The following is a 13,632-nucleotide window of genomic DNA, read 5'->3' on the forward strand; positions in this document are numbered from 1 at the left end:
GGTGGAATGAATTTAAGAACGAAGAAATTTAAGCTTTATCCGGCATAAATCCCAATTACTCGGGTTTATTTGTAAAAATAGAGATTATCTTCCTCTATTTCTTTATCAGTAGAAAATTGGAGTTTTTGTGAGAAAAAATGATGTTAGAATTCTCTATTTTTACAAGTTATAACATTTGGAAAGAAAAAAATTGGACTAGTCTTATTTAAGAGAAAAACTTTGCTGGAATTAATATTCATAATTTAAAGAGGATTTTATCAAACATATATATGTATTCAAAGTTCTTCCAAAAAACTTTCAACAAACAAAATCAACCCGGGACTCATTCTATGAATATACACACATTTATAAAGCATACTCTGAATCAAAATTGTTAATGAACAATTTTAACTCTAAATTGTTAATGGACAATTTTAACTTAGGCTATATTCTTATAATTTGGTGGATATCTAATTAAGTTGGTAATTTAATAAATTTTACCTTAATTGAGGTTTTAAGTCCACTACCCTTTCATCGTCAAGCCAAATTTTCCTCATTAGGACAGACGTACACTTCCTTTCAATTTTAACGTTACTTTTCGAGATTCACTCTCTCGATCTTCTGAATTAGTAAGGCTCCACTATATTAATTAATTGTTGTTGGTCGATGAAAATGTACATGTATAAAAAAAAAATTGTATATCAATGGATTTTTACCTATTTATACTATATGCCTCTCTAATCAAATTTTAACTTAATTACATGGTCATATACAATTTTTCAATTATATACAAAATAGTTTTAAATGAGTCTCTCTTGATTGTAGTTCATTAATTTAGTAAATCCCCCAATCACGGTACTTTTTTTCCTCTTTCTTTCTTTGAAATCAACCCTCTTTCTGTAAGGTTTTTCCTTCTAAAGCTCATAATTTTCTCTAACAATGCCGAAGAAAGGGATTAATTTTTTAGATCTCAATTTTTCCATGGCCGAGGTTTCGATCTTTTCTGGGCTTCCCCTTTTCTTGTTGGCGTTCCGATGGCGGGATAGCAGCAGATGGATATTAATCAATAAATTTAGAAGGTGTTTGACTCTCCACCATTGACAACCATTAAAAAAGCTTTGAAGCTTTAATTTCGAATTCGGATTTTTCAAAAAATATTATACGTTTGGATTGGGTGTTATTGCAAACGATTAGGGATATTTCATGGAGTTTATATCTCGATTTTGAGGGTATTTGGTGAAGATTAGATTTGATTTGGCTGGATTTTCATATTGAAATTCGAAGAAGAAGAAGCAGACCACACCACATACAAAATATATACAAATCATATACAAAATACACAAAAAAGACATATTGAATAAAATTTGTATGAAAATTGTATGTAAGTTCTATGATGTTGTAATTGTATTTGACTGGGTAAGATGATGTATTGAAGTGCAAATAAGTAATAAATTAGTTCTATACTGTATAATTAGTTATATGAAATTTGTTTTTAGTATGTATGTTGTTGTAAATATATCAAATTTTGTATTAAATTTGTATGAAATTTATTTTTAATTTGTATCATGTTGTACCGTACATCATTCTTTTCTTAAAATAGGTAAGTATGGCCAAGAGAGAGAAGAGTTGTGCTAAATATGGCTTAAAATAGGTAACACATAACTGGAAGGAGTCTTATTTAGATGAAAGGATAATTTGGACTTCGTTTCCTTCACTTACGCTTTTTCCAAGCAAAGAATCTCCTAATTTAAGGCACTAATAATGGATTGTATACAAATTATAAAAAAAAAAAATTATTTAGGACGAATAATATACAAAATTACATAATTTTGATAAATAAGTTTCAAATATTGTATAGGATTGAAAAACCCCTATATTAATTCGTTTAGCAGTTGCATACGGACCTTGCTACTGAAGTGATTTGTCAACTTCTCTAGGATTTTCATTTAAAATTACTCACCAAAAACCCTTTTACTTTAGAAAATGTCTTTTCTTTTAAAGTGATGATATGCTTGTAAGCTTCGATATCTCAACATTAATAGCTCGTTTGGCCAAGCTGTAAAAATCAGCTTATTTTGAGAAGTGTTTTTTTTTAAAAGTGCTTTTCTCAAAAGTACTTTTGGTGAGAATCGGTTTGTGTTTGGCTAATTAGTTTGAAAAGCACTTCTGAGCAGCAATTAGTGTTTCGCTAAGCTTTAAAAAACTGCTTCTAAGTGTATTTTTCTCAAAAGTGCTTCTCAAAAAAGTAGCTTCTACTTTTTTCTGCTTCTCCTAAAAAACACTTTTTTTCCTTCCAAAAGCTTGGCCAAACACCTCAATTTTTGGCCAAAAGTGCTTTTGGCAAAGAAAAAACACTTTTGGCCAAAAAGAAACTTGGCCAAACAGGCTATAAGATCGACAAGTGTAAGAAATTGTCATCCTATTTATATTGTGACCTTAACTTGTGTTAGAAATTCTAATTAGACATATAAACTCTCCATATAGGTTTGATACTCTCCAAATAGTTTCAAATATATAATACAATAAGGACGTGCTAGTATGTTACTTACGAGTTCGACCGAATCCAATAGTTTTAGTTCAAACCCTATATTTATAGTAAAAAATCTGCTAAATATATACAAAATTAAATTCAGAACCCAATTACTAACATGTGATGTTGCTATCTAGTATCTTTATAAAATCATAATTAATGATAAAATAGGGTTTTTTTTTTTAAAAAAAAAAGTATGTTTATGTTCAAGTAGGACTTTCACCTTGAAATTGAGAAGATATACTTGAAAATAACAAAGTGATTGAATACTTGAAATCGGCCTATTTAACTATACTGATATTTGACTTATTAAAAAATCAGAATAATTAGCTCAAGTGAATTTACTCCATTCATCTATATTTTCTTCTCATTTCTGCATTAAGTGACATGTTACAAATTTCATAGTGTATATTTAACAGTACTCACTATTACTATTTTATACGTTGCTGTAGATTTGAAATATTTCTTTCTTATGTTGAAGTGTTTGAAGTCCTTAGTTTTCAAACTTTTCGAATATACTTCAACATAGAACTAAAACAATCATCTGAGTTGGAAGATCAAAGTAAGAAAGCAAATTTTAAGCAAATTATTTTACGAAGACAATAGACACTCGTAGAAATGTAAGATAACAAGGCATAAAATATACATATGTAGATTGGCCTTTTTCTGAACTTGGTGTGTAGCGGGAGCTTAGTACAATGAATTTTCTACTTGTGCAAAGACAAAGGACTTTTTGAAGGGGAGTTTTGGCGTAATTGGTAAAGTTGCTATCATGTGATCAGGAAGTCATGAGTTCAAGCCATGAAAACAATTTCTTGCAGAAATGTAGGATAAGGCTGTGTACAATAAACCCTTATGGTTCGGCCTTTCCCCGAACCCTGCACGCAAAAGGAGCTTAGTGCACCGTACTGCTTTTTTTACTATCTCTTTTTCTTATGTGACATAGGGGACAAGTTCCCTTTGTATCACTGTAAAAGGGGGTAAAAAGTAAGAAGTTGCATAGGGGAGTATATATTAGTAGCTACACAAATAGTAATCCATTCACTTAGTTTGACACTTCTCATAATTACCATTTCAAAAATAATAATATATTTTTATATTTCCTTAATAATAAGGTTTTATAGCTACACAAACGTTATGGTATATTTAAAATTATAAATATAACGGTGGTTAAATTTGAATAATATTTGAAAGTAGCAGGTTAAATTTAATTCTTTTCTCTCGTCTTGATGAGAAGTTTTTATAAATACAAAAATATTATCACGTATTTAAAATTACAAGTTTCAAAAGTCTTATAGCTACACAAACATGCATTACGGCACATTGAAAGTTACAATTGTAAAAGTTTTTTTTCAAAAAATTTCGTGCTGAGTAAAATTAAGAAAATAAATTGAAACATATGGAGTAATTAATTAGTGCCAGCTGTGTTGGTGGCATATATGGACACAGTTAATTAGTTGTTTCAAAATAAACCAGATAAGTTGAAGAATATGATGTTCCACATTACTTCTAAGTTACTTTTGTATCACATGCATAATCTCCTAGCTTACCTACTGATGGTTTAGTGAAAATTGAGCAAGCCCCAAATATGGGTTTTACGTGAATTAACAAGCCTCTTAGCCATTTGAGTAATTGAAATAATCATTAGAAGTTGAAATACTGGTACAATCAAATCTCTTTATAATAGTCTCATTTGTTCTGAAATTTTTAGCTGCTATAGTGAAGTGTTGTTACAGAGAACATATATTATAACATAATATAATATTCGGTTTCGAGAGAAACTCGATTTTTATAGTGAACGACTATTATATAAGGATATTATTATAGGGAAATCCGACTGTATAATGAATCTCTCTTCTTTCTTTATATAAATTTAGGGGTTGAATCGGTCTAACAATGATCATGTCATTCTTGATTGACTAAAAAATAGTAAGAGTTGGTATAGATAGTTCTGAAATGGGATCACCTTTTTGAGTAATTATATCTCGTCTGCTCGGCTTAAATTAAAGACAAGAACAATTAAGGAGGAAGAAGGATTACTAAAAGAATCCATGTTGGAATCAATACATCTAAGTTGTTAAAGCTAGGTCATGATTCAATAATGAAGTTGTCTACGTGTGACCTATAGATTATTGGTTCGAACTGTGGAAGCAATTACTAATATGCTTGGATTAGGTTAGATTGTCTATATTATCATACCCTTGGAGTACGTCCCTTTCTCGAACCTTGTATGAATACAAATACTTTATGCACCAGGCTATCCAATGATTCAACGATGAGCCATGAGACACTCATACTCAATTCACATTGTGTACTTTTTTTCTTCTTTTTCCTTTTTTCTTCTGTGTCGTGACTAATGAAATATTAATAATATTATATTCACCATGTTAAGGAGAAGTCTAATAAATCAAGTTCAATAGTGAAGAATTGTGTGCAATTGTATACCAAGATAATGTCAATGATTTTACCACTAAAGTTTAAAGTATAGTGACACGAATGAGAGTCTTCCACATAATAAGTCGCAGCAGAAACAAATTCAAGATTTAAACTTTATAGGTTCAACTTTAAAAACTTTAATATTGAACCCATTGTATTTTTAAAATTAACGGTTCATATCTACTATTTATTATAATTTTATTATATTTTTACATAAATTTATGCTCCGCACTAAATCTATATAAATTCCTTTTTTTTAATAAAAAAAAGGAAGATAAGTTATATTTATCCTTTCTTAAATATTAAGATCTTTTCTGGCCACCAACATCTTGGCCTAATAGTAAGGATCAGGCAGTGTTTAACCAAAATTTAGATTTTAGGTCAAAGCTTGAATTTAGAAGAACTCGGGTTACTGATAATCCGAAAAAAGTATATAAAGAAAGAGATTTGTGAATAATATAATTAGAAAGCAAGTAAATCAAAGTATATTCCAGTAGTGTTTTTTTTTCGTCCCCTACAGTTGTTTGTGACTTTCCCTTTTATAGCCGTTTTAGGAATACAGACTTTACCTTTGTCATAATAAGACAATTATGGATAATTAATGACCTTAAATATTACGTTATGCAATCATATACATTAAATACATATTCTCTAACGTTTCTAGCATTTAATACTCATTAAATGCTGTATCTGGGCTCTTTTCTGTTGTCAGATTCATTCCTTTGACTCTTCTCGATCTTTGATCTTTGAATGTATTGAATAGGTACGAGCGTTGAATTACTTGTATGAATGCTCGTGCCTTCTTTATTTAACTTACTCGTATCGGTTGTTGCTCGTATATGTTCCTGCTCGTATCTGTTAACCAACTTTAATTCTTTGACTGTTTGACCAGTCTACATGTCATGACACGTCACCATATATATAAATACAATTTTTCCCAATACAGATAGTCCCCCCACTTTCCATTTATTCATCAGTTTGAATATTTGGGAAGTGGAATTCATTAAAGGAGAATTTTTGTCACCATTAATGCTCTGACAGAGTTGACACTTCAATTATCACTTTCATTTAATGCTTCAGACACGTGTCATCTTCTTATTGGTCGTACTATTTTGCAGCACTTTTTTAGGCTTTCTTTTTGGCTTCACTTTTTACGAAGTATCAGTTATCATCATTATGGTTCTTCCATCGTCGTGCTTTTCCTCTTTTCCAGCTATCCATTAGTATAAATATAACTTCTCTTCTCGTCTTGTTTCACATAAAGCGTATCAAACATTCTAACTTTTGAAATCTCCTTATTATTTTCTGCTCCACTTCAACCTTCTCTGTCATGGCTTCATCAAATCCTAACCCTAAGAGAACCCACATTTTGGATAGCTTCCCTAATGCTCCGATTAGACACAGAAGAGGGGGTAGACTCCGTAGCCTTGGATCTGTTCGTGGTAGTACGTCAACTCCTTCTTCCAGCTCTGGTCCCTCTTCTGGGACTAGGGGTTCACACTCTCAGAGGAGTTCTTCTCGTAATAAAGAATCTTCTGAGCCACTTCGTGAACCTTTGGTTGAGGAAATAATCCCCTCTGAAATTTCCTTTCATCATGATAGAGAGTCTCTTAGAACTCAAGTTGCTTCTTTAGATCGTGCTGATCCCTTTCCTACTCAAATCACAGAAGTTTTAGCTCCCATAGTTCGTAAGGACTGTCATTGGAGTGACGATTTCCCAATTATCATACCCAACTCAAATCAGAGGATCACATCTTACTTAATAGGATTCTCCTTTGTTTACACATACCCCTTTACCCTAGGGTTTAAACCGGCCATTGACCCGATTATTCTAGATTTTTGTCGTTTTTTCGACGTATGTTTGGGTCAAATTGGTCCGATTGTGTGGAGAGCTGTCGCCTATTTGAGTCACCTTGCTAACATGGCAGACGTTGAGTTCACTTTACCCCACCTAATTCGTCTTTACTCCCCTAGGCTTTTTCGAAACGGCGTGTTTGGTTTAGCAGCCAGGAGTAAGAGGGTCTTAGTGAGTCCCGAGGATGATAAAGACCGTGGCTGGTATGCCCGGTTTGTTGCCGCTCCCACTGCTAGCTTAGTGGGTGAAAAGAACATTCGCTTCCCTGAGAAGTGAAATTTTGCACGTAAGTGTTAAATTCTTCTTGTGCCTTTTTAATTCCTAGGCTTGCTTATTTTTCTTAATCTTGCTTCTTTTTCTTTTCAGCAACCATGGGTGTTGTGGAATCTGTGTCCAACTTCCGTGGTTGGGTAGAAAAGTTACTGAAGATTGCCCCAATGGAGGGTAGATCATGGAAAACTCTTTCCAACCGTTATGGTTGGAAGTAAAAACTCATGGTAAGAATTTCTATTTTTACCTTATCTATTTAAGTACTTTTGTTATTCTAACTTTCAACCTTCTTTCTATCAGGTTTTGCCATTCGAGGAGTTACTCCAGAGGCCATCTTGGCGTCCCGTGACTCCTTAAGTGCTCGCACCTCTTCAAATCAAGACATATTCTTGGGATCTTCAGTTCAAGATATATTCTTGGGATCTGTAAAGAGAAAATCTACTGAAGAAGATGATTCTGAAGAAGAAGACGAGGGTTCTCTGGTGTCAAGACCAAGAGTCAGGAGACGTATCGTCTCTAAAAATGAGGCTGATGTCTCCCCTCACCTATCTCTTTCTGAACCTGTTATTACTCCGGTGATCATCCCTGATGATGATGTTTCTCCTCCTCCTGACACTCATGAATCTATAAATCAACTTTTTATTAGTGGTTCGATAGTGGGTCTTTAGGACCAGTTCTAAATGAACTTCCTTTGTCTTCTTTTACCTCTTCCGTTCCTGTTATTGCTTCTTTACCTTCATCAACTACTACTTCCGTACCTTCCTCCATTATTTTTACTCCTTCCACTGCTCCTCCTTTAGTAACTCCTCCCCCCATTGTCCACCGTACAGAAGTGGGCTCTTCAAGTAGGGGTTCTGCTATGAGGAGTGTGATCATTGAGGTTCCTGCCAACAACAGTCTTTTAAGAAAGTCCGGGCAAGCTGATACTTGGCTCGAGCCTCTGATTGGCCCTATTGAGAAGTCTAAACTTGAAAGCCATAGTAATATAACCCTCATGAATGATATAGTTCATGCGACTTTGAAGGTATTTTCTAGTCTTTTATTTTATTAAGACTTTTGACTTCGGGCCTAACCTTGCCTCCCCCTTTTTTTGTTTGTGTAGGCCAATCTTATCGGTACTGAACTAATGACCCGAATCTCTCTTTTGGAAAAACTGGCTCGTGACTTGGAAAAGACTGCTCATGATGCAGAAGAAGCTGCCCGTGGTTCTCAATTGGAGGCAAACAACTGGAAGGGCCAGTTTGAAAGTATACAAATCGATATGGAGAACTTGGAAGAGAGGAAAAATACCTTGGAGAAACAAGTCCAAACTCTAACCTCCGAGCTGGCGATGATTAAAGCTACTTCAAGCCAAACTGAGAAGGAAAGAAGACGCCTTGAATCTTCCTTTTCGGAACAGCTGTCCAAGGTCAACGAGGAAAATAGGGCTCTAAAGACTTTGCTAGCTCAGAAAGAAATGCATGCGGGGGATTTAGCACAAAACCTTTCACGGGTACAAGAAGAACTGCGAGTTTCTGTAGATAAGGTTCATGCTCTAGAGAGTTCTCATACCACCCTTCAATCATCTTATAGTTCTGTCTTAGCTAAAAACGAAGAACTTAAGAATGAAGTTGCTGCTTGGGAGAGAGATTATGAACTTCTTGAAGAGTCAACCAATGTTGAGGTGAGTTGGACCTTTTTAAAGTCTCGTCGTGACACCTTGGTAGAAATGGGCCAAGAAAATTTCAACCTGGAGTCTGAATTAGCCAAAGTGAACGAGGCTATTGAACGAGCACAACAACCACAAGATTTTTCATCTCCCGAGGCTGGAGCTTCTGTGATTGAAACTCTTTTGGCTGAGACTCCCGCAGTTGAAGTCCCCGTGACTGTTGAGATTTGAGATTGCCACGAGTGTCACACCTTCCTCAATTTCATCCGTGCCTCTTGCTGCTGGTCAAGTTGAAACTTCATCTATTGATACTCCAATGGTTGAAAATCAACCTGCTTCTGTTGGCGATGCTGTTCCAGTTGAGCCCGCTGATGATCCTTCTTCAGTCCTTTCCTCTTAGTGACAAATGAATTTACATATGTTTTTTTTTTAAATTCCCTTTTTGCAGGTATCTATTTGGAAAAGTGTGTTTAAAGTTCTTGGACTCATTTGAAAGTTTTTGTAATCAAACCCTTGGCTACCACTTGAGGGTTGAAAAAAAAAATACAAGTCCCCAAGTCTTGTTATGGGGCGTTTTGTATAAACAATTCGATGACTTAGTCTTTAGCTTTAAATATTAGGAAGCTTTTATTATCATTGAACTTCCGTCTGTTCTATCCTTGCCTTTTTATTTTCAAGGACTTAAAGGATATCTGCATTTTTGTTCTTTGAAAAATGCTTCTGTTAATCCCATGACTAAATAACATGAGTTTTATAAAAGAGGGCCCTTTTATATTTTGACACTTAATGAAGAAGACGTCTCAACTTCATAATGGTGTGATCATACGATAAAAGAAATAGGAACACACATGTTTTTTGCAATAACTGCGACAAATTTTTATTTCTGAACTTTGACAAGTTTTGAATAATACTTTACATGTGTTTGAATTACATCTATAACTTTCTCGTAACTGTTTTCCTTGTAATAGATTTATACAAAAGAAGAACAATAGATACGGGGTTTTTCCTTATAACCTGTTTTAGTACATAGTCCCTTTAGCTCCAAAACATTAGGAAGAGTTTTGAGAGATGACTCCATTGTTCTTATGGGAAAGAATACTACGATGCCATGACTTCGTAACTTTCACTCCGCACTTGATTCTTCTAGGCTTGATTTTCTAAATCTTCTTTGCCTTTGCCTTTTTCATACACGTGACTGTATATACTATGTAGTCCCCCAAGTGTTTGAGTGTTGAAGTATGAAGCCTCGAGTACTTGATAGTTTCCTTCACCTGGTCCTTTTCCTGAAGAGGAAATACATACGGGACTCGGGGGTGCGATTATAGATGAAGACTGCTTAACCCGTGTATACTTCTATTAGAATAATTGTAACCCTGGGCTAGGAATTTTAGTTTATTCCATTTTGCCTTACAGGTCGTGACTCATCATTTAGTACGGGTTAGCGTTTTGCCTATCATCTAAAATCGTTAGTAAAATTTTAACAATTCAAAAAATATAATTTAACATGGTGATACCTGACCGTGGGTTTTTCCTTAGAAGTAATATCTCTTCAAATGAACTGCATTCCAATGTGAAGGAAGCACCTTCCCGTCCATTGTTTCCAACTCGTATGCTCCTTTTCCTGCAATATCTCGAACTCTGTAGGGTCCTTCCCAGGTTGGACTTAGTTTACCCGCGTTGGCTGCCTTTGTAGATTGAAAAACCTTTTTAAGCACGAAGTCCCCAATTTTGAAGTACCTCAGCCGTGCTTTCCTGTTGTAATATCGTTCGATCACTTGTTTTTGTGCTGCCATTCTTATTAATGCAGCTTCTCTCTTACCTTCCAGTAGATCCAAATTGACCCGCATCTCTTCATCATTAGCCTCTTGTGTTGCTTGTGAGAATCTTGTACTTGGTTCTCCTATTTCAACTGGAATTAATGCTTCAGCTCCATAAACTAAAGAGAAAGGGGTTTCACCTGTGCTCGTCTTTGTTGTCGTGCGATATTCCCATAACACCCCGGGTAACACCTCAGGCCAACTACCCTTTGACTCCTCTAAACGTTTCTTCAAATTGTTGATTATGACTTTGTTCGTTGATTCTGCTTGCCCGTTGCCCACCGGGTGATAATGTGTAGATGTGATCCTTTTAATTTGCCAACTCTCAAAAAACTCTGTCACTCGAGCTCCGATAAATTGAGGGCCATTATCGCATACAATTTCCTTTGGTACACCAAATCGGCAGATGATATTTCGCCAAATAAAATCTTTAACTTCCTTTTCTCGCACTTGTTTAAGTGCTCCTGCCTCTACCCATTTAGTGAAATAATCGGTAAGTACAAGAAGAAACTTTACATGTCCTTTTGCTTGAGGTAATGGACCCACAATATCCATTCCCCACTTCATGAATGGCCATGGTGCTATGACCGGATATAACAATTCCGCAGGTCTATGCATGTTGTTACTGTACCTTTGACATTTATCACATTTAGCTACGAAACTTTCCGCTTCTTCTTCTATTTTAGGCCAGTAGTACCCTGCTCTAATCAAGGTTCTCATCAGTGATCTTCCTCCAGCATGATTCCCGCAATGCCCCTCATGTATTTCCCTCATTACATACTCCGTTTGAGAAGGTCCGAGGCATCTTGCTAAGGGACCACCGAACATCTTACGATAAAGATTCCCCTGTTTTAAACAGTAACGAGCAGCCTTTTTTTCGAAGTGCATGCGCTTGTTTCTTGTCATCAGGGACGGTACCGTACTATAAAAAAGCAACAATTTCATTTCTCCAATCCCAAGTTAAATTATTAAAATTTACCTCATTCTTATCAGGTTCGAGAACTGAATGAAATAAATGTATAAATGAAGCATTTGCATCATTTGCCACATCAGCTGCGGATGCGAGATTAGCTAAGGCATCTGCTTCAACATTTTCATCCCTTGATATTTGTATGACCTTCCAAGTTTGGAATTGCTTTATCAGTTCCCGAACCTTTTTCAAGTACTGTTGCATCCTTGCTTCCCTAGCTGTGTAAGTCCCTAGCATTTGATTAACCACGAGTTGCGAGTCACTTTTGACAATTACTTGATTTATACCAAGTTCTCGTGCCAATTCTATACCTGCAATCACAGCTTCATACTCCGCTTCATTGTTAGTTACGGAATGACATTTAATAGCTTGCCTAATAGTTTCACCCGTAGGTGGTACTAAAACAATTCCTAATCCTGCACCTTTTACGTTAGATGAGCCATCAGTAAATAAGGTCCATGTTCCTGGATTAGCCCCATTAAGTACTTGTACTTCTTTTTCTGCTTCTAGTTGCATCCCTTGGCTAAAGTCAGCCACGAAATTAGCTAATATCTGGGATTTTATTGTTGTTCTAGGTAGGTACGTGATTTCATATTCACTTAGCTCTATGGCCCGTTTAGCTAACCTCCCTGACAATTCATGTTTATGCAATATATTACGTAGGGGATATGCAGTCACTACAACAATGGGATGACATTGAAAATATGGTCTTAACTTCCTAGATGCCATGATTAGAGCAAGTGCTAGTTTTTCTAGTTGTGGATACCGTGTCTCTGCATCTAACAAAGATTTACTAACATAATAGATAGGAGATTGTTTACCCTGCTCTTCTCGAACCAAAACCGCGCTTACCGCAACTTCTGAAACAGCAAGGTAGATGAAAAGTTTCTCCCCAGCCTTTGGTTTTGCTAGCAAAGGTGGATTTGAAAAGTATGTTTTCAAATCCCTAAGTGCTTGTTGACACTCCTCATCCCATTCAAAATGATCCTGCTTCTTAAGAGCCGAGAAGAATTTGAAATATTTTTCCGATGATTTAGAAATGAACCTTCCCAAAGCTGCGATTCTCCCTGTTTGTCTTTGAACCTCTTTTTGTTTGAAAGTATATCAAGGATTTCTTCAATGGCTTTAATCTGTGCAGGATTCACTTCAATACCACGGTTAGAAACAAGAAAACCTAAAAACTTACTTGATGCTACACCAAATGCACATTTTTCTGGATTCAACTTCATATTATATTTTCGTAAGATCTTAAACGTGTCAGACATATGCAATATATGATCTTCCGAATGTTGAGTCTTAACTAGCATATCATCTATATATACCTCCATGGTTTTACCTAAATGTTCTTGAAACATTTGGGTAACTAACCTCTGATACGTTGCACCTGCGTTCTTAAGACCAAAGGGCATTACCTTATAACAGTAAGTCCCCCTGTCTGTTATAAAAGAGGTTTTTTCTTCATCTCCTGGATCCATCTTTATTTGATTATAACCTGAATATGCATCTAAAAAACTTAATAGCTCATGCCCTGCAGTAGCATCAGTTAATTGATCTATGTGCGGTAAAGGAAAAGAATCTTTTGGACAGGCTTTATTAAGGTCTGTGTAATCTACACAGACTCGCCACTTACCGTTCTTCTTTTGGAACCACAATAGTATTAGCTAATCAGTCAGGATATTTTACCTCACGAATTGAACCAGTTTTTAACAATTTTTGAACTTCTTCTTGAATCACCTTGTTCTTGAAAGTTCCTTGCTTTCTTTTCTTTTGCTTGATAGGAGGATATGATGGATCTTCATTCAATTTATGGGTCATGACTTCCGGTGGTATCCCTGTCATGTCAGAATGGGACCAAGCAAAATATTCAATCAATTTACGTTTTACCTCCGGGCTAAGATTAGCTCCTATGTACACTTTTCTCTCGAGCCAATGTATAAATAACACCACGGCCTCTAGCTCTTCTATCGTTGTTTTGATGTTCTCGTTCTCCTCCGGTTCTTGAATGGTATCAGGTCTCGAATCCATATCCATTTGCTTTTGTTCAGGTGAGGTTGACACCGTGTTACCCTCGCCTGAATTTTGTAATTGCTGTTTGTCTTCACCTTTATCAGTTGAATCTGCAACGGA

This window comes from Nicotiana attenuata, chromosome 2 (assembly GCF_001879085.1).
Source record: "Nicotiana attenuata strain UT chromosome 2, NIATTr2, whole genome shotgun sequence".
Taxonomy (NCBI): Eukaryota; Viridiplantae; Streptophyta; class Magnoliopsida; order Solanales; family Solanaceae; genus Nicotiana; species Nicotiana attenuata.